This window comes from Delphinus delphis, chromosome 19, assembly GCF_949987515.2.
Source record: "Delphinus delphis chromosome 19, mDelDel1.2, whole genome shotgun sequence".
Taxonomy (NCBI): Eukaryota; Metazoa; Chordata; class Mammalia; order Artiodactyla; family Delphinidae; genus Delphinus; species Delphinus delphis.
In genome coordinates, this window is record NC_082701.1 from 28,163,834 (window position 1) to 28,181,254 (window position 17,421).

At 37.0% G+C, this 17,421-nt stretch overlaps 1 protein-coding gene across 3 annotated transcripts in view; it reads left to right on the forward strand.

Annotated features, from left to right (window-relative positions):
- The window catches only part of BCAS3 (BCAS3 microtubule associated cell migration factor), a 572,392-nt gene that overhangs the window by 258,775 nt on the left and 296,196 nt on the right, over positions 1 to 17,421 (forward strand). The window lies entirely within an intron of this gene.

A 17,421-nucleotide genomic window follows, 5' to 3' on the forward strand; every position in this document is an offset into this window, starting at 1 on the left:
TAATACAAATGTATACCATAAGCTTTAGCACACATTAAGTATGCCTCTAGCTGTTCACATTCCCTGGCCATGAGATATCTGGTGGGCTCAAAATTTCTTTTAAAAAATGAGGATACTAGGATATAATAAAGTTTCATGAAATTGGAATTTGTTTCTGACATGAAAAAAGTTAAGCACTTTTCATTGTGAAAATTGTATCAGCAGGCTTTTCGCTTTGTAGAATTTTACTTGCAATAATGAAGTAGTGATTCCAGCTCCATCAGGATTTTGTTTGTTTACTTCTATACCTAAGCCCTAACATTTGTAGAGATTGATCTCGATTCTTTTTTTACTTAAGGAGAAAAAATGTAGATTGAACTAGAAACAGCCTTCTTTGTAGGTGAGGCCTGAAAAGATAATTTAATATTTATTATCCAGTTTATGGTCATAGAGTTAAAAATTCTTTACAATTATAATTCAGTTTTGTAGAATTCACTGGATCCTTAATTTTACTTGATGGCTCTGAGTACTGCATGTTTTTAAGAAACTTTCTAAAAATCAACAGACATGTTTTTAATGGAGTTTTGTTGAATCAGACTTCATTTCTTGCCTAGCTGTATTATGCAGCATGAAGTAAAATATTTGTGAAACAATTTTATTTTATGTTTATAGTGTGTTATATGTTATACTGGAAACAGAGACAGTATATTGACTTTGCTCTAAAGTTACGAAACTCTATAATTGTAACAAATAGTTGGCAGTCTCATTCTCTTGTATAATAGAACTCACTGATTCTTCTTCTTCATGTATTTATTGAGTGACTTCTATGTGTCAGGAACTTGTGGTTTAAATGAGAATAGTATGTTGCTTCTGTCCTCAATGAATTCAGTATCTAATTCAGGAGACAGGTGTTAAAAGATAAAAGGAAATGAGGCAGGTGCATCAGTGAAGGGTTATTCATTGAATTATGAGCTTTCACAGGGGGATAATAGGTAAGTGGTTTTCTGGTTCCAAGAAGCAGAGTACATAAAAGTTGTTAGGGTCTAGGTCATCTAAGCATATATTTAACTCTATCATATGACTTGGAAAATACATGACATTTATGTAATATCGATGTTCACGAGAACATTTCCCCCTACTTCTCAATAGGGGTGAAAATAACTAATTGTTGGATTAAGTGTAGGTAACTTTTTCAGAATTGATATTGGTTTTCTTTGTTTAGTTATTTTGATAGGTCTGCTCAGTAGACAAACAGTAGCAAGTCCCAAATATGTGAGAAAAAGATATGGGGGGAAAAATAATAAAAAAGCAACTGTCTCTATTCCTTAATTTTTTTGTTCCAGTGAATTGAGCTGATGGATATGACTTTATTTTAGCAGCTCTACTTGCACGGTTGAAGAACCGCCACTGTAGGCAGTAGCAAGCCATCAGTTGTTTTCAAGCATTGGAACGGCACCATCAGAACTGCATCTTAGAAAGATCACCCTGGCAGTGTTGTAATAAGAGGTTCGGTGGGGGTGGTGGGGGGAGTGGAGTCACAGTGATCCTGGAGCAAGATGAGAGGGCTTTAGTTAAGGCTGTTTACAGAGAAGACAGGACAAACCTGTGAGATGTTGCACAGTCGGACTAGAACAGAATTAGACAATTTGAAAGAAAGGTAGTCACTGATGATTCTGTGGTTTCTAAATAAAATACATAATATAATGCATTTTATGTGAGACCTTTTGAATTCCCGATGGACTAGCATTGGGATAAGGATGAAAAGACCTAGTTTCCAGTTCTAGACCACCTCTCAATAACTTGGAAAATGTAAAGTATCAGTAATGATACTTGCTCTTACGAAGGTGTTACTATGGTCAGTGAAGTGATGCTAAAGTCCTTTAAAAACTTTAAAATAATCTATACATTTAAGCATCATTCTGAACCTTTGTTTCTTATCTCAGAAGTGCGTATCTTCAAATAATAGACTTCAGGGACTTAACAATGGAATCCCTATTCTGAATATGTGATTTTGACGATGTTGCCAGATCTGTCATCTAAGTGATAGACTTAATATGTCTGTCATATATCTAACTGACATAATTATTATGTTTCCTCTTATCTAGTGAAATGTTAGTATAGATATAATTTAATAAGTTAAAAAATACCTAAGAGGCAGGTAATTCTGTAATAATTATTATATTGCTTCTTTACATTGACAGTAGAGACACAGATTTAGCCTGAATTTTTAAAGTCATGTTTTCAACATAAAGAAAGGCTATATGGGGCTTCCCTGGTGGCGCAGTGGTTGAGAGTCCGCCTGCCGATGTAGGGGACCCAGGTTTGTGCCCTGGTCCGGGAAGATCCCACATGCCGCAGAGCAGCTAGGCCCGTGAGCCATGGCCGCTGAGCCTGCGCGTCCAGAGCCTGTGCTCCGCAATGGGAGAGGCCACAGCAGTGAGAGCCCCGTGTACCGCAAAAAAAAAAAAAAGAAAAAAAGAAAGGCTATTTGATTGAGAGTCCTCAACAAGGTAGTATATTTCATGACTGAAGCAATTAAATATGCAAAACATGGGCATCTGCATCAGAGGAGTAAGAGCTGAAATATGATTGGTAAAAGCAATGCTGGAGCCAGTTTAGAGAGAATGCCTTTGCCTACCCATCTGTTGAGCCCTCTGTAAGTTAGAGCCTCATTAAGAAAACTTTCTTATTACCTTCTTGCTTGACTTTCTCTCCGGTTTCCCTTACTGAAGCCATTTGAAAAGATGACGTGTATACTGTACCTGGTGGCAGGAAGTTTTTTGTTTTATTCAACCATATTGAAAATCACTTCTTACTTCCCAACCTGCAAACTGTTGATAAATATATTACTGAAGGTATTTTCAAATATAACCATTTGGAGTAAAACTGTAATGCAACCTTCACAAACGTTGTCAGTATTTTCTTTGGTTGTATCTGGATCTGTGGATCAAGTGAAGCAGACTTGTTCAAACTCCGGAAATTATAATAATAGTGGACAAAGAATGATGTAAATGGAAATGCGAAAGAGACTTTGTCTCAGGGAGAGGAGAGTAGGAGAGCAGGATGTTTAGCAAGGAATCCCCACTCCCCTTTCAGCCCTGTAATCATAATAAATACACCACTAGTTGTAAACAAAGTTCTGCACATGTGGCAAAAGGGTGACTGGTGGTAAGGGAAAGGGAAACCTGCCTGAACGCTAAAGACTTCTTACCTAAATTTAGTGAAGTAAGTTAAAACTCCAAATTTTGTATTAACTGTAGTCACACTTCCTACCCATATTAAATGAATGGAATGATACAAAATTGAGCAATTTGGGTGTATCATAAATTGACTTATAGTAGCCTGCTCCTTACAAGAGCTCCTCACTATGGAGATAGAAATCACTCCTTTGTCATTAGGAGGATAAGCCATAAGAAACTGCTGTTTAGAATAAGCAAAAAACGTCATATGGTTTGAGTAGATTGACTAGTTTATGTGTGCAAAGTGGATATGCAGATGGTAATCTAATCTTGCTATATAGCTCAGTAAAGGTAAAAATCAAGAATCTAATATAAAAAAAAAAGTTTTGCCTGGGTCGAAATCTTGGGAATCGTTTATGAAAAGATTATAGTAGTGGTGATTAGTGATTTTTGTGCTAACGGTATATTTTCTTCCTTCTGAAAAAAAAAAAAACGCATGCTATAGTTACCTTTTCTAAAATAGGCTTTTTATTTCAGTGTATTTCTTTGCCAAAAACAAAGATAAACATTAGACGAGACTAACAAATATCAACCAGCTTTGAATGTGATCCAGAGTAGACAATGCTTTTTCTTTAGTCTGCTTCAGAGCTTCCCAAATTGTAAATTAGAAACAGGGCTTACTTGGGAACGTTTTATTTAGGGCAAAAATAATGTTTCCTCCTTTTCTTTCAGGTAATTTGGCAGCAGCAGTATTTTTTAAGTTGCTGACATTAACTAGCTTTGTTGGGGGTAGGTCAGACTTTGAACTTCCAAGATAATCCATGGGTTTGTGAGAAGTTCCTCCCTAAGCTTACTGAATTTTCTTTGTTAAATGGTAACAAAGGATCACTCAACAGAAATATAGCTTTGATACACAATAGAAAGGTGACTGGGATCCATAGAACCCCCTCCCAATGTTTTATTGGGGATATAATTGTTTTTCTCTACTTATAAAGGCATTATAGGAAAGGTGGGGAAAGCCTTTGACACTAGATGGAAGAGAATGAAGAACACTGAAAATGGTTAAAGCATATATGTGGGTTTTTGTTAATTATTTAACTCTTTCAAATATAATTCACTGTTAACACAAAAATAGTATCAATGTATTGTGGTCTTTAAAACACATACATACGTGTGTGTGTGTGTCTGTGTGAGACAACAGTAGCATAAAGGCCAGGAGTGTGGGAAATGGAACTATACTATTGTAAGTTTTTATAGTATATGTGACTTCAGCATCATTTGAAGGTTGTTAAAGATGTATATAATGAAATTTAAAAAAACCTAAGTGCTCAAAAAGGAAATAAAATGTTAACAAATAAGCAAGTTGATGTAACCCTAAGCATGTCAGTGCTCACATTAGTTATAAATGGTCGAAACATCTAAACAAGTCATGGATCAAAAAATAAACCCCAGCTATATGCTGCTTAGGAGAAACCCACTTTTTTTTTTTTTTTTTTTTTTTTGCGGTACGCGGGCCTCTCACTGTTGTGGCCTCTCCTGTTGAGGAGCACAGACTCCAGACACGCAGGCTCAGTGGCCATGGCTCACGGGCCCAGCCGCTCCGCAGCATGTGGGATCTTCCCGGACCGGGGTACGAACCTGTGTCCCCTGCATCGGCAGGCGGACTCTCAACCACTGCGCCACCAGGGAAACCCCCACTTTTTTTTAATCAGCATTTTTTAATTGAAGTATAGTTGACTTAAAATGTTGTGTTAATTTCTGCTGTACAGCAAAGTGATTAAGTTATATATTCTTTTCCATTATGGTTTATCATAGGATATGGAATATAGTTCTCTGTGCTCTACAGTAGGACCTTGTTGTTTATCTGTTCTATATCTAAAAGCTTATATCTGCTAACCCCAACCTCCTCCCCCTTGGCAACCACCAGTCTGGAGAAACCCACTTTAAACCCTCGCTTGCTACATTAATATAAGACTAAGTAGAACACTCCACCCAACAACAGTAGAACGTACATTCTTTTCAAGTGCACAGGGAACATTGACAAATAGAGACCTTCTTCTGGGCCATAAAACAAGTCTCAATAAGTTTAAAAGCTTTCAGGTTATACAAAGTATGTATATTCTCTGACCACGGTGGAATTAAATAAGAAATGATTAACAGGTCTCTGAGAAATCTACAAATATTTGGAAACTAAACAATACACTTCTACATGATACATGGTTCACAGGAAAAGTCAAAAGGGAAATTAGGATTATTTTTAGCTGAATGAAAATGAAAACAGAACACATCCCTATCTTAGACTACTATTCAGGGAAAAAAATAGTAGATTGAAGTATAAATACATGCAACAAGTTGGATGATTCTTAAGAACATCGTGCGGAGAGACAGAGTACGACAGAGAGTTTTGAATATGACCATAAAGGGTTCGGTAGATCTTTATGGTGATGGAACCGTTCTGTATCTTGATTACTGTTTTAGCAAATTCTTATGAATCTGTAATTCTTTCAAAATAAAAACTTCATAGAAAAATGAAACATTTGTGGGATGGCATTAAATTACTACTCAAGGTGAAATTTATAGGACTAAATGCCCATGTTATAAAATGAAATCAATGACTCAGCTTTCACATTCAGAAACTAGTAAAGTAGAGGGAATTAAAACACAAAAAAGGTAATAATAAAGATGAGTGAAATCAAGGAAATAGAAAACATAAAAACAATAGAAATAATATAGAAAAATAGGAAAAAGTATTTAAACCATAACGCTGTGGTGTGGTTTTCTTCTGCTTGGAGTCTGTGAGATTCTTCAATCTGTGAAGTTTTAATTTTCATCAGATTTGAAAATTTTAATACAGTTACATCTTCACATTTTTTTCTGTCACTCTGCTTCTCTCCTTTTGTGACTCCAATTATATGTCTGTCGACAACTTGATATTTTCCCAGCTCACTGATTCTTGGTTCAGTTAAAAAATTCTCTTTCCTTCACTCTGTTTGATTTTGTATAGTTTATATTTCTATGTATTTATATATATTGTCTTCTGCTGTCTAATCTGCTGTTTTATTCAACACATTCTTCATTCCAGATACCATATTTTTCATCTATAAGTTCCATTTGGATGTTCTTTTATATCTTTCATTTCTTTCCACATCACATACCTGTTTGAACATACGAGACATATATTTTGTAATTGTTGTTTTAGAGTCCTTGTGTGCTAATTCTTTTCACCCTGGTATTGCTTGGGTTTTTTTTCTATTGATTGATTTTTCTTCTTGGTGTGCTTTCCTGCTTCTTTATGTGCCTAATGATTTTTGATAGGATGCTGGGCATTTTTGGTTTCATGTTCTTGAGTGGTGGATTATTCTGTTTTCCTAGGATGTAGTCAAATTACTTGGAAAAAATGTGATTCTTTCTTTGTTTATTTTTAAGCTTTGTTATGGAGGGTTCAAAATAACCTTTTGCTTAGGACTAATTTAATTATTTTAGGAGATAATGTAAATCTAGTCTCTTTTATGTGGCCAGTAGTAGATATGGGTGACCCTAATTGATTTTTACATTTCTTGTCCTTAAATCCTATGTATTATCTTGATATTACATTATACCAGTTCTGCTGCCTTTACTTTTGACTCATTACCTTCCCTAACATAAATAGAAATAAAAAACATGTATATGAGTATCTATAACACATTGTGATGAGTGCTTGTTAATAGCATGAATTAACTGGTATAGAAAGGATGGTGAAGGATGAAGGAGGTACAGAGAATTCAAGCCATAGCTGCTGGGACAGAAATGACTTAGGAAACCATAATTTGAAAAGATACATGCACCCCAGTGTTCATTGAAGCACTATTTACAATAGACAAGGCATGGAAGCAACCTAAATGTCCATCGAAAGAGGAATGGATAAAGAAGATGTGGTAATATATACAATGGAATATTATTCAACCATAAAAAAGAATGAAATAATGCCATTTGCAGCAACATGGATGGATCTAGAGATTGTCATACTGAGTGAAGTAAGTCACACAGAGAAAGAGAAATATCGTATATCACTTATATGTGGAATCTAAAAAGAAGTGATACAAATGAACGTATTTATAAAGCAGAAATGGACTCACAGACTTAGAGAATGAACTTATGGTTACCAGCGGTGGGAGGGTAGAGGGAAGGGATAGTTAGGGAGTTTGGGATTGACATGTACACACAGTGTTATGTGGCAGCCTGGATGGGAGGGGAGTCTTGGGGAGACTGGATACATGTATATGTATGGCTGAGTCGCTTTGCTGTGCACCTGAAACTATCACAACATTTTTAATCGGCTATATTCCAATATAAAAAGTTTAAAAAAAGAAATTCAAAGAAGGAAGAAGTTAATTGTTAGTGGGATGGAGAGAAGTGGCTGAATTTCAGAGAAATTGAGCAAGTTGCCTCTGTAGGATTTGGGACTATATGAGGTTACTGAAGAAAAGTGAGGAGGAATGGATAACTAGCTTAACACTAGGTTATGCCATTCATTGAAACATTAAAGAGAAATATGTTGCCTAGAGTAGGAGAGAGAATTGCTGATTGCAGTGTTGCATCTGTTTTGGTGCATGCAGTATATATCCTGGTGGTAATATTCAGTAGGTTCTTGGAAATAACTCAGAACCTTCCATGTGTGTATTTATAGATTTGAGCTCCTTTCTGAGATTGTTTGGATATGTAATTAGTAATTGATGTAAGCTTTCTCTGAAATAATTTTATCCTAGAGACAATTTAGAGAGAAGAGATGAGGTTCCATTATGGTACAGACAGCATAACATGTAAGAAGGCAGTGTTAATCATTCTAAAAGCTCCACCTGAAACCTTACTTTTCAATAGCTGGGCTATCTATTGAAGTATCGGCTTTTTAAAAATGTTTTTGCTTTACTGATCACTTGGACTTTACTAGCACTTTTGTTTAAATCTGTATATATAATGAAGTAGATAATACCTAAAGCTAGTATTGAATTTGTCTTACCCATAGAAGTATGAAAAACACAAGTAGGCAGCATATTTAAGGTTAGATTCTAGAGATCTTAATTCCCAACTAAATTTTGTGCTGCTGGCCTACCGGCTACAACTGTGAGAGTAAAAATAGGAAATATTTTTCCTTGTAATATAAAGTCACACTTTGGGGTTTAGAGTTGAAGACATTTTTAGCCTATTTTACTGTCTTGTTTCATTGGTTTTACAATACAGTGGTGATCTATTTTGAACATACTGATACAAAAAGGAAGAAAAAAGTATTGCTCTCCTCTACCAGGGTCATTATCAGTACCCTGGCAAAGCAGTTAAATGTGCAGCAGTTTTCTGAGCTGCTCTCTTTGGAGTGTCACATTAGATTTAACCTAACATCCTGGATTGCATCGTTGTTGTGGTATGTACCAAGTATGGTGGAGGTACTCAACACTATTTCCTTGCATTGTCCATAATAAATATTTGCCCAAGATTGGGTAGGGTGGAAGGGGAAAGAAAGAAATGTTTTTCTCCTGTAGAGGAAACTTGTAATGTAGGACTTATTTATAGAGTATTTATAGTCCATTGTTGGTCATTGGGTGTGTCATACTGCTCTATCTAGGTCTGAATATCTGAGGTACTTAAGAAACCACTTCATATTGAGTTATATTTGATGGATTCTCTTATTTATAGTTAATTTTATCCACTGACATGTCCTTCCATAGAGAAATGATTTTAGTGAAATGAATGGTGTTTTTCTTCAGGAGACTAGAAGTTTGAGACATACTGACCCTGAATTTAGCCATATATATGTTGTATAATTTGGGGAACATTATGAAATTGAATACATTGTCTTCCTCAATGAAAAAATATCATATAGTTAATCAAAAAATTTAGATTAGAGTACCCTCTTTTCCTTCTTCTTTCCCTTTGTGTTTAATGGGATACATGCTTTTTATTGATACCCGTATCTTTACATAGATCTTCACACCTATGGAATAGTTCATTGGGTTTCTCTGTCATCGTTGATTTATTGTTGAGATGTTTCACCATCAAAAGTCCTCTCTTTTACAACATAATGACCTATACTCCATTCTGAAGTAAGTCTTGGCATTTCTGTCATTTGCTTTAGTATTTATCATTTGGAGAAATGATGTCAAACCACCTTCCTGTCATAATTACATGTCAAACCACCTTCCTGTCATAATTGTTCTTAGAATTGAAATGAAACAAAAATGTTTTTATAGAGGGTTTTTTGGTACTTTTAAATATCTTGCTTACTTTATTTTACACAACTGTGTGACATCACAACTTACTGTACCTGTTGGTTGCTTTATTTTTATTTTTAATAAATTTATTTATTTATTTTTGGCTGCGTTGGGTCTCCGTTGCTGTGTGCAGACTTTCTCTAGTTGTGGTGAGTGGGGGCTGCTCTTCATTGTGGTGAGCGGGCTTCTCATTGCAGTGGCTTCTCTTGTTGCGCAGCACGGGCTCTAGGCATGTGGGCTTCAGTAGTTGTGGCTCGCAGTCTCAGTAGTTGTGGGTCGCAAGCACTAGAGTGCAGGCTCAGTAGTTGTGGCACATGGGCTTAGTTGCTCCGTGGCATGTGGGATCTTCCGGGACCATGTCCCCTGCATTGGCAGGCGGATTCTTAACCATTGTGCCACCGGGAAGCCCTGTAGGTTGCTTTATGACCTGCTTTTTTTTCAGGTACAGTTGACAGTATATTCTTTTCCATTTATGCTATTAATATTCATTGCCATCAGATGGGCAGATTTGGCTGGGATAGAACATTGATTCTGATAGATTAAAGAAAAATAATCTATTGGTCATAAAGCCTCTAGTCCATGAGTACCTCTGCTTCTGCTGTCATTTACTCTAACCCACCAGAGTTTAAGGTTCTTATATTCAGATACTGATACCCCTGAATATGCATTTTGTCAGTTGAGTAGTGGGGATATAGGATGGAGGGTACAGGGATATCTGTTTGCCTTTTTCTCCAAAAATAAGGAACTAAAAGAATGGTCTGTGTCTGCTTACCTGCAATAATGTAATGGGTTGATATTGGCAGGAGCTTGTGGTTTGATGTGCCATCACTTCCATCAGTAAGGTTAATTGCTAACAAATGACTAAATGGGAATTTAGGGGGAATGCTACAGCTGTCTGCTATGTTAGTGGTGATGGGAGTTCTGGCGCCATTTCAGGGTCACTATTTGTATCTGTCTATCAGAGTTAGAATACAGTTGTTTCTCTCAGTTTCAGCCTTCTCTATAGAATTTCTGTCAATTGTTTGACTCCATTAAGTGTGCAGAGGAAATAAAAGCCTGAATGACCAATCCACCAGGGGCTATGGATAGACCCTTTCATTGTCCATACTCAGAGCACTGCATTAGGTCTCATTATCCATTTATAATAAGCGACCTCTGCCCCCTGGGTCATTGAAAAATATTCAGTGTGCTCTTCTGACACATAGGGCACCTTTCTCAGCAGACACATCAAACAATGGGACGTCTGGTAGTCTGGAGGACTAGTGCACATGGCAGGTTTTTAAATACACAGCCTTGTGCCAAATCACTCTGACAATTTGCTCTTGCATGGTTCATAAATGTACTAAGGGGAGCCTAATGTCTGGAAGATGAATGTAATATTCCTTTCTTCTTTTCTTTCCTTCTTTTTCTTCTGTTTAAAACAAATTTTTTTTGCCATGTTTTTCAGTATTGTTTTCTAGAAAGGATTTGCCTTCATGTCTGCTTTCGCATTTCCTGATAGAGAAATATGGAAAGATTTGGACATAGTGAATGGATAGAGCCATCATCTTTGGAAAGTATTTGCGAAATACACCCATGGAGGTTATCTGTGGTACACTAAAAACCTATCTTCTGTTTCCTGCTGTGCCCAAACTGGTAGTGATTAAATATCCCACTGAAAAGTTTGAGAAAGAACTTGATACTTCCTTGATCACTATAGTCCAGATTTCTTCTGTGATATAAATTTGGGCCACCTACTTGAAATCTCCGTGGTTCTCTCTCCAGCCCCCAGTGCGTAGATAGACTTGGGGAAAAGATGGAGATAACATAGTGATTATTGGATGAAATATAAAGTAAGAAAACTGTCATGTCCGGAGCTTTGCACTGTGTAAGCTGAAGGTGGCCTTCTAAGAGTCTTGTCTAATGGTTACTAACTATGTGGCCTTAACAGTACAGTGCCCTGTTAAGTACTGCTAGGAGTCAGTCATTTACCTGAAGGATGTTGGCATAGGAAAATAAAAGATTGAGAGCCACTTCTTTAGCAGCTCATATGAAGAAACATTAAGAATAGGGGAAAGTGTTTATAAGAGTACTTTTTAAGTTTAAGATGCATACATTTCATTGGTAAAGCCTTGTTCCTCTCTTGGAAGCTTACATACTTTGCATTTTTTGTGTCACATATATTGGCTTGATCAATTTATTTAAAATATATGAAACACACAGGCATTCAAAGAAAACCAGTATTACAATGAACTGGCAGCCACACCGTCCAGTAGACCCCAGATGTCTAGTTCAGCAAAGCAGTTTTCCTATTAAATGATGTACTGTGGCATGCTCTCAGATCCCGGGACACAGAGGTGTCACCTCCAAAGAATGACCGTTGAGTTCCAGCTCAGATTTTTCTCTCCAAACCAGTTATGGAAAACCATGTAGTTGTCAGAACTCTCTCCATGACAAGAATTAATATATTAACTGGATTATAGCACCATTTGACAAATTGCTTACTAAATACATCAAAATTGATTGGACATTCTGTATTTGAATTGACAAATGGCTGCATTAGGAGAACGAGGGAAATCCATTAATTATAGCCACTCTCAACCATGGGAAATATAATCATATAAATATAGATTTTGTTAAAACAAAAATCTCCACTTTATGGTAGCATTGCTTATGTGTTTACCTACACCTCTTTGTTGTTAACAGAAGGGCTGCTCTTGGCCACTGCCCTTTACATAATCATAAAAAAATAATAATTTCTGCTCTGTTATATGTTTCAGGCCCTCCTGACTGCATAATAGTTTTTAGTTCTTATTCCAGAAAAGTAGAAAATACCAGGGAAACTCAGCCTTTCTGCTTGGTTCTCAGCTGCACCCCTGTCTGTCCATCTTGCCCTTGCAGTCTCATTTAAGTCAGAAGCTTTACTTTTTGCTTTGATGGTGTATAAGCTTTTATCATCACTCAATTTCTTCTTTTTCTCATGGTCTTTCTTTCGGAAGGTAACCAACCGAATGACCAAGGCAGAAGGGAGGTGGGTGAATGCCGTGGATTGTCTCTCTCCAGTTTGAGTCTGTTCTCCTTATTGTTGACATATGACAGGAGGCTTTCTGCCATGTGATTTTGTGGAAGTTGGTGGAGAGACGAGAAACACTGGAGTGCCTTTATACTATTAGTTTCTTGCCTTTTCTACTATGCTTTCTTTGTATTTTATGACCACATGAAGAGCATCAGAACCTCCCTTACATGGTGTCAAGTCTGGGTCAGAGCTGAGATTTTTTTTTTTTTTTTTTTTTTTTGCCGTACGAGGGCCTCTCACTGCTGTGGCCTCTCCTGTTGCAGAGCACAGGCTCTGGACGCTCAGGCTCAGTGGCCATGGCTCACGGGCCTAGCCGCTCAGTGGCATGTGGGATCTTCCCGAACCGGGGCATAAACCCGTGTACCCTGCATCGGCAGGCGGACTCTCAACCACTGCGCCACCAGGGAAGCTCCAGAGCTGAGATTTTTAAGAATATTTTGCGTTTACTGTTTTTTTCTTCTCTTGGGCACTCTGCTGCCTTCCAAGGCTGTTCCTAGGTACCAGTGGTCCTCCCATGGTTATGTCACTTATACTTTAAGTATAAAACCAAACCAATATTTTCTAAAATGAAATCTTCTAATTCCTCAGGGGTATTATAGAGAATGTAAAGTGTGGTTCAAAGTACTTTCTTTTCTGTTACTACGTGTAAGGCTTCCTTGAATGTCTGTAACTTCTTTGTCTTGGGACTTCTGTTCACAGTCATTTTTTCCCATTATTCCATAGCTTTATATGGTATCTCTGATCAGTATACATAGATGTTTATTAAGATGAGAAAAATGATTATATTAAGACATGAAATAAAGGAATCATGGAGACTAAATCGGTGATATAGTTTATATTTGGGGATAAATAACTCTCAGATGTTTCACATGAAAATTTTAATTTAAAATAATGAACTTACCAGGTAGAGACATCATGAATTGAAACAGTTTATACTTCAGGTTAAGAACATGGTCTTTGGAGTTTGCAGTTCTAAATTCCATTTCTGCTGTTTGCTGGCTGGGTGACATTGGGCAGATAACCTCTCTGGGCTTTAGTTTACCTGCCATTAGAATGGGAATAATACTTACCTTACAAGATTGTGTTAGATTAAATGAGCTAATTCATCCAAAAAGCTTTACACATTATCTTGGATAGAATAAAAACTTAGCAAAGATTAGCTTTTGTTTGTAGGTGGTGTTAACAGAAATAGTATTCTTGTTCTCCTTTGAGGTCTTTCTTGCCTCTATCCATTCCAAGAGCTTTATGACTGAGATACTATTAGTCGGCACAGCTTTGTTGTTAACAAACAACAGTGAAGAGAAAACATTTGTGGTAAATCCTATCTCTTCTGTTTTTAAGTGGTCATCTGGACAAGTATGGCTCTAACCTGAGCATTTTCAAACCTACAGAAAGAAATTTTTCTTAGCAATTTTAATTTATTGATGCAAATGAAAATTTCTCTTAGACCTATTTGTTTTGAGCATCTTCAATACCTTAGTAATTTATAGGAATTGGGATTTTTCTTGGTGTCCACTGCATTCTGAAAGGCTTTACTCTGGATAATTGCCTTAAAACTCTGAAACTTTTACATAAAAGGTAAGATTCTCAACCCCCAGACTTCTGAAATGCCAGAAGGGCATTTGATTTTCTGAGTTTGTCATTAGAATCATTGTTCACTATTCCAGTGAGCCTTTTGTTTTTTACTCCATATTTTTTGAAGTTTATAGTGAACATGTGTTCATATAATATTATTTAGGTGATTTTTTTTTTAAAGGCAATGAGAGAGGAAGGGGGGGAGGGGAAAAGGAAGAAAGAAAAAGAATGAAAGGAGAGGGGACTTCCCTGGTGGCGCAGTGGTTAAGAATCTGCTTGCCAATGCAGGGGACACGGGTTTGAGCCCTGGTCCGGGGAGATCCCACATGCAGCGGAGCAAATAAGCCTGTGCGCCACAACTACTAAGCCTGCGCTCTAGAGCCTGCGAGCTACGACTGCTGAGCCTGCGAGCCACAGCTACTGAGCCCACGTGCCACAACTACTGAAGCCTGCATGCCTAGAGCCCGTGCTCCACAACAAGAGAAGCCACTGCAATGAGAAGCCCGTGCACCACAACGAAGAGTAGCCCCCGCTCGCCGCAACTAGGGAAAACCCGCGCGCAGCAACGAAGACCCAACGCAACCAAAAAAAAAAATCTTTAAAAAAAAAGAGGGAAAGAAGGGGAGACAGAAGGACAGACTATATTGCAATTTGTTATAGAGCATAGAAATTAAATGTTATACTAAGGCTAAAGGTATTAACATGGATGATCCTCACACGTATGGTGCTGTGGGAAAACAACATAGTCCTGAATACTTCATAGATCTCCTAGTCTTGCCAAGAAAAGAATCAAGATGGCTCTGTGTCCAACTGCGGGTCAAGAAATGTTTGCTGTTTTTTTCATTCATGCAACAGACTTAAAAAAAATTTTTTATTATGGAAATGTTGAAACATTCACAGAAGTACAGTGAATAGTATAATGAGTCTGCCTATTACTCAGCTTGAAGAATTAACAACATTCTGCCACTCTTGTTTCTTACGTTCTCTTAAAATCTTTTTTTTTTTAACGTATGGTGGATAAAAGTATTGTGAGAAAGCCACCCACTCTTGTGTCTTTTTACCTATTAATACTTTAGTATGTATCTAATGACAAGGACTTAATAATAAGGAGATACCTCTTTCTAGTAGTTGTACATTGTGCAGCAGTAGAGGGAAGAGCAAGCCTTGGAAAATGTTCTCCTGCATTTGGAAAGAGAGAAAAACATACGGTGGTTGTAAGGTAGTATTCTCCATCTCATTCTTTTTGCAGTCCTCTTGGCTCTATGATTTTTCTGATTTATTTAGAGGTAAAAATCTTAAACATTTAATTTCTCTATTTTATGGAACATATCAAGGATCCTTAATGATTGTTTGGAAAGATTTTAAATTATGTTCTTAAGTATAGGTTGAAAATGTTGATGTCTTCCACAACTAAAAGCTTTTAACTCTCCATGCCAAGAGAACTTTGCCTCTTTTGCTTAGGCAAGAGAAAATCTGTACTTAATTCTTCCTGCTGTATAATGATCTGGCCTTATCTGGTATGCAACTAGATAATAAATAAGGGAAGCATGGAAGAAGCTGCATTAACTCTTTGCAAAAAATGATCTTTGCCGTTTTTACATTTCCAAACGACTCCCTCCCCTTTATATTCGTTTTGTAAGACCTTGTTGTGGAGGCTGGACTGAGTACATTAGACTCTTTGCCCTTCAACTGTGCCATTGTAGGTTAGATCGGGAACAATACGTTTGCAATAACTGGCCTATTGCCTACTTGTACAGATTGGTACATTGATGACTGAATGTGGTTTAATGATCCAAAACAGTGATTTTTTACCTTCAAGACATCAATTTGCAATACTTTCTGCCTAACCTCTACTCATCTCAATCTCATAGAGGATATTATATTTTAGAGTGTTCCTTGAATTTAGAGAATTGATTATTCCTGAAAGAGCTGCCTCTAACGTACAGGGTTAGCTGTGAGAATACAGTTGCCACTATTGAAAGATTACAGCTCATAATTCTACAGAGAATTAGCACCAAAGAGCTTCTAGCTTCCAGCAAACAGTCATTTCCCTCAACAGAAACATACACTACCATGTGTACTTGAGCAGTTGCTAAAAGCTGGTCCTATATTTGATATGTGTGTGTAAATATAGAGATAATGATAAACAGATACATGTAGAGTGAGTGTGAGAAAGAGTGTATATAAGCACTTCTACTTCCCTTTTTAGAGAAAACGCCACAAAACCCAAGAAAACGGGGGAAATGTATGACTCGATATGCTATAAGCTCAACTTTTGTTTCATGCATTGGTTTCCATCATTTATTGTTACACATTTTATTTCTTTGTTTTCCTTTCTTAACTTCTTGGATTGACTTTGCTAACCATATTAACTGTAGTGTGCTTATTCCACAACTTTATAATTATAAATTTTTAAATAGGTACATGGTATACACAATTGAAAAGGTACCAAGAAATATTTAGTGGAAACTGAGTCACCCCTGTCCCCAGCCATGTTCATTTCCTCCCGTGAGGTAACAGTTATGTAAAGGTGAGCTTTGATAAGAATGGTTTTGTTGTTATTTAGACTTATTTTTCTGGATAGATTATCTAACCCTTGGTAAGACAAAGTTGTTATCTCTAAGCTGCAAGCAAGGTATTATACAGACATAGTACCATCCTTTAAAATAGTCAGGGTGGACTCACTTTTCTGGTTATCCTGCTACTGGTTTAATGTATATATAATATAGTTGTACTATGAATTGAGTTGCCATAATACACATTAAATTTTGTACATCTTTCCAGGTGACTTTAATTGCAGATGTTTTGAAGGGACTGTCGCAGCCTATTAAGTTGGGTCAGTTCGAAATTTTCAGGGGAGTAGCTGATCTTGCTGACAGCCTGAAGCCATTGTGTTTTATTCCTTCTGTTCATTTTATGATATGTAGAGTTACACTGAGGAGCAAAACTAAATTGTGACCCCTTCCAGTCTATCCCCAGGTACAACTTGTCCAGATACGAAATGGCAAATGACCGTTATGGTAGGAAGAATAACAAATGAAAGCTCCTTAGTTTATGTCTTCTGTGGGAATATTATATGATGCTTTAGGGGTAGGGCAAGGGAGACAGAGCACGGTAGGGAGGAGATGCACCTTGGGTTGTCAGTTATCCAGTGAAATCTATTATCTCATAAACAATGAGGGTATGTCATTTTTCTAATTATATATTGCTTGTGACTGTTCTTCTGGGAATGTAGAATGAAAGGAAAGTGAAACCAGAGATGTACAATGACTGACTGTTAGAAAACTTTAATAATTAATTAGAGAACATCTATGGTACCGCAGGGTCAGGGTGCAAGGAAGATCATTGATCCGTTTAATATATAACATAGGTAAAGCCTGTTCCCTTTTAT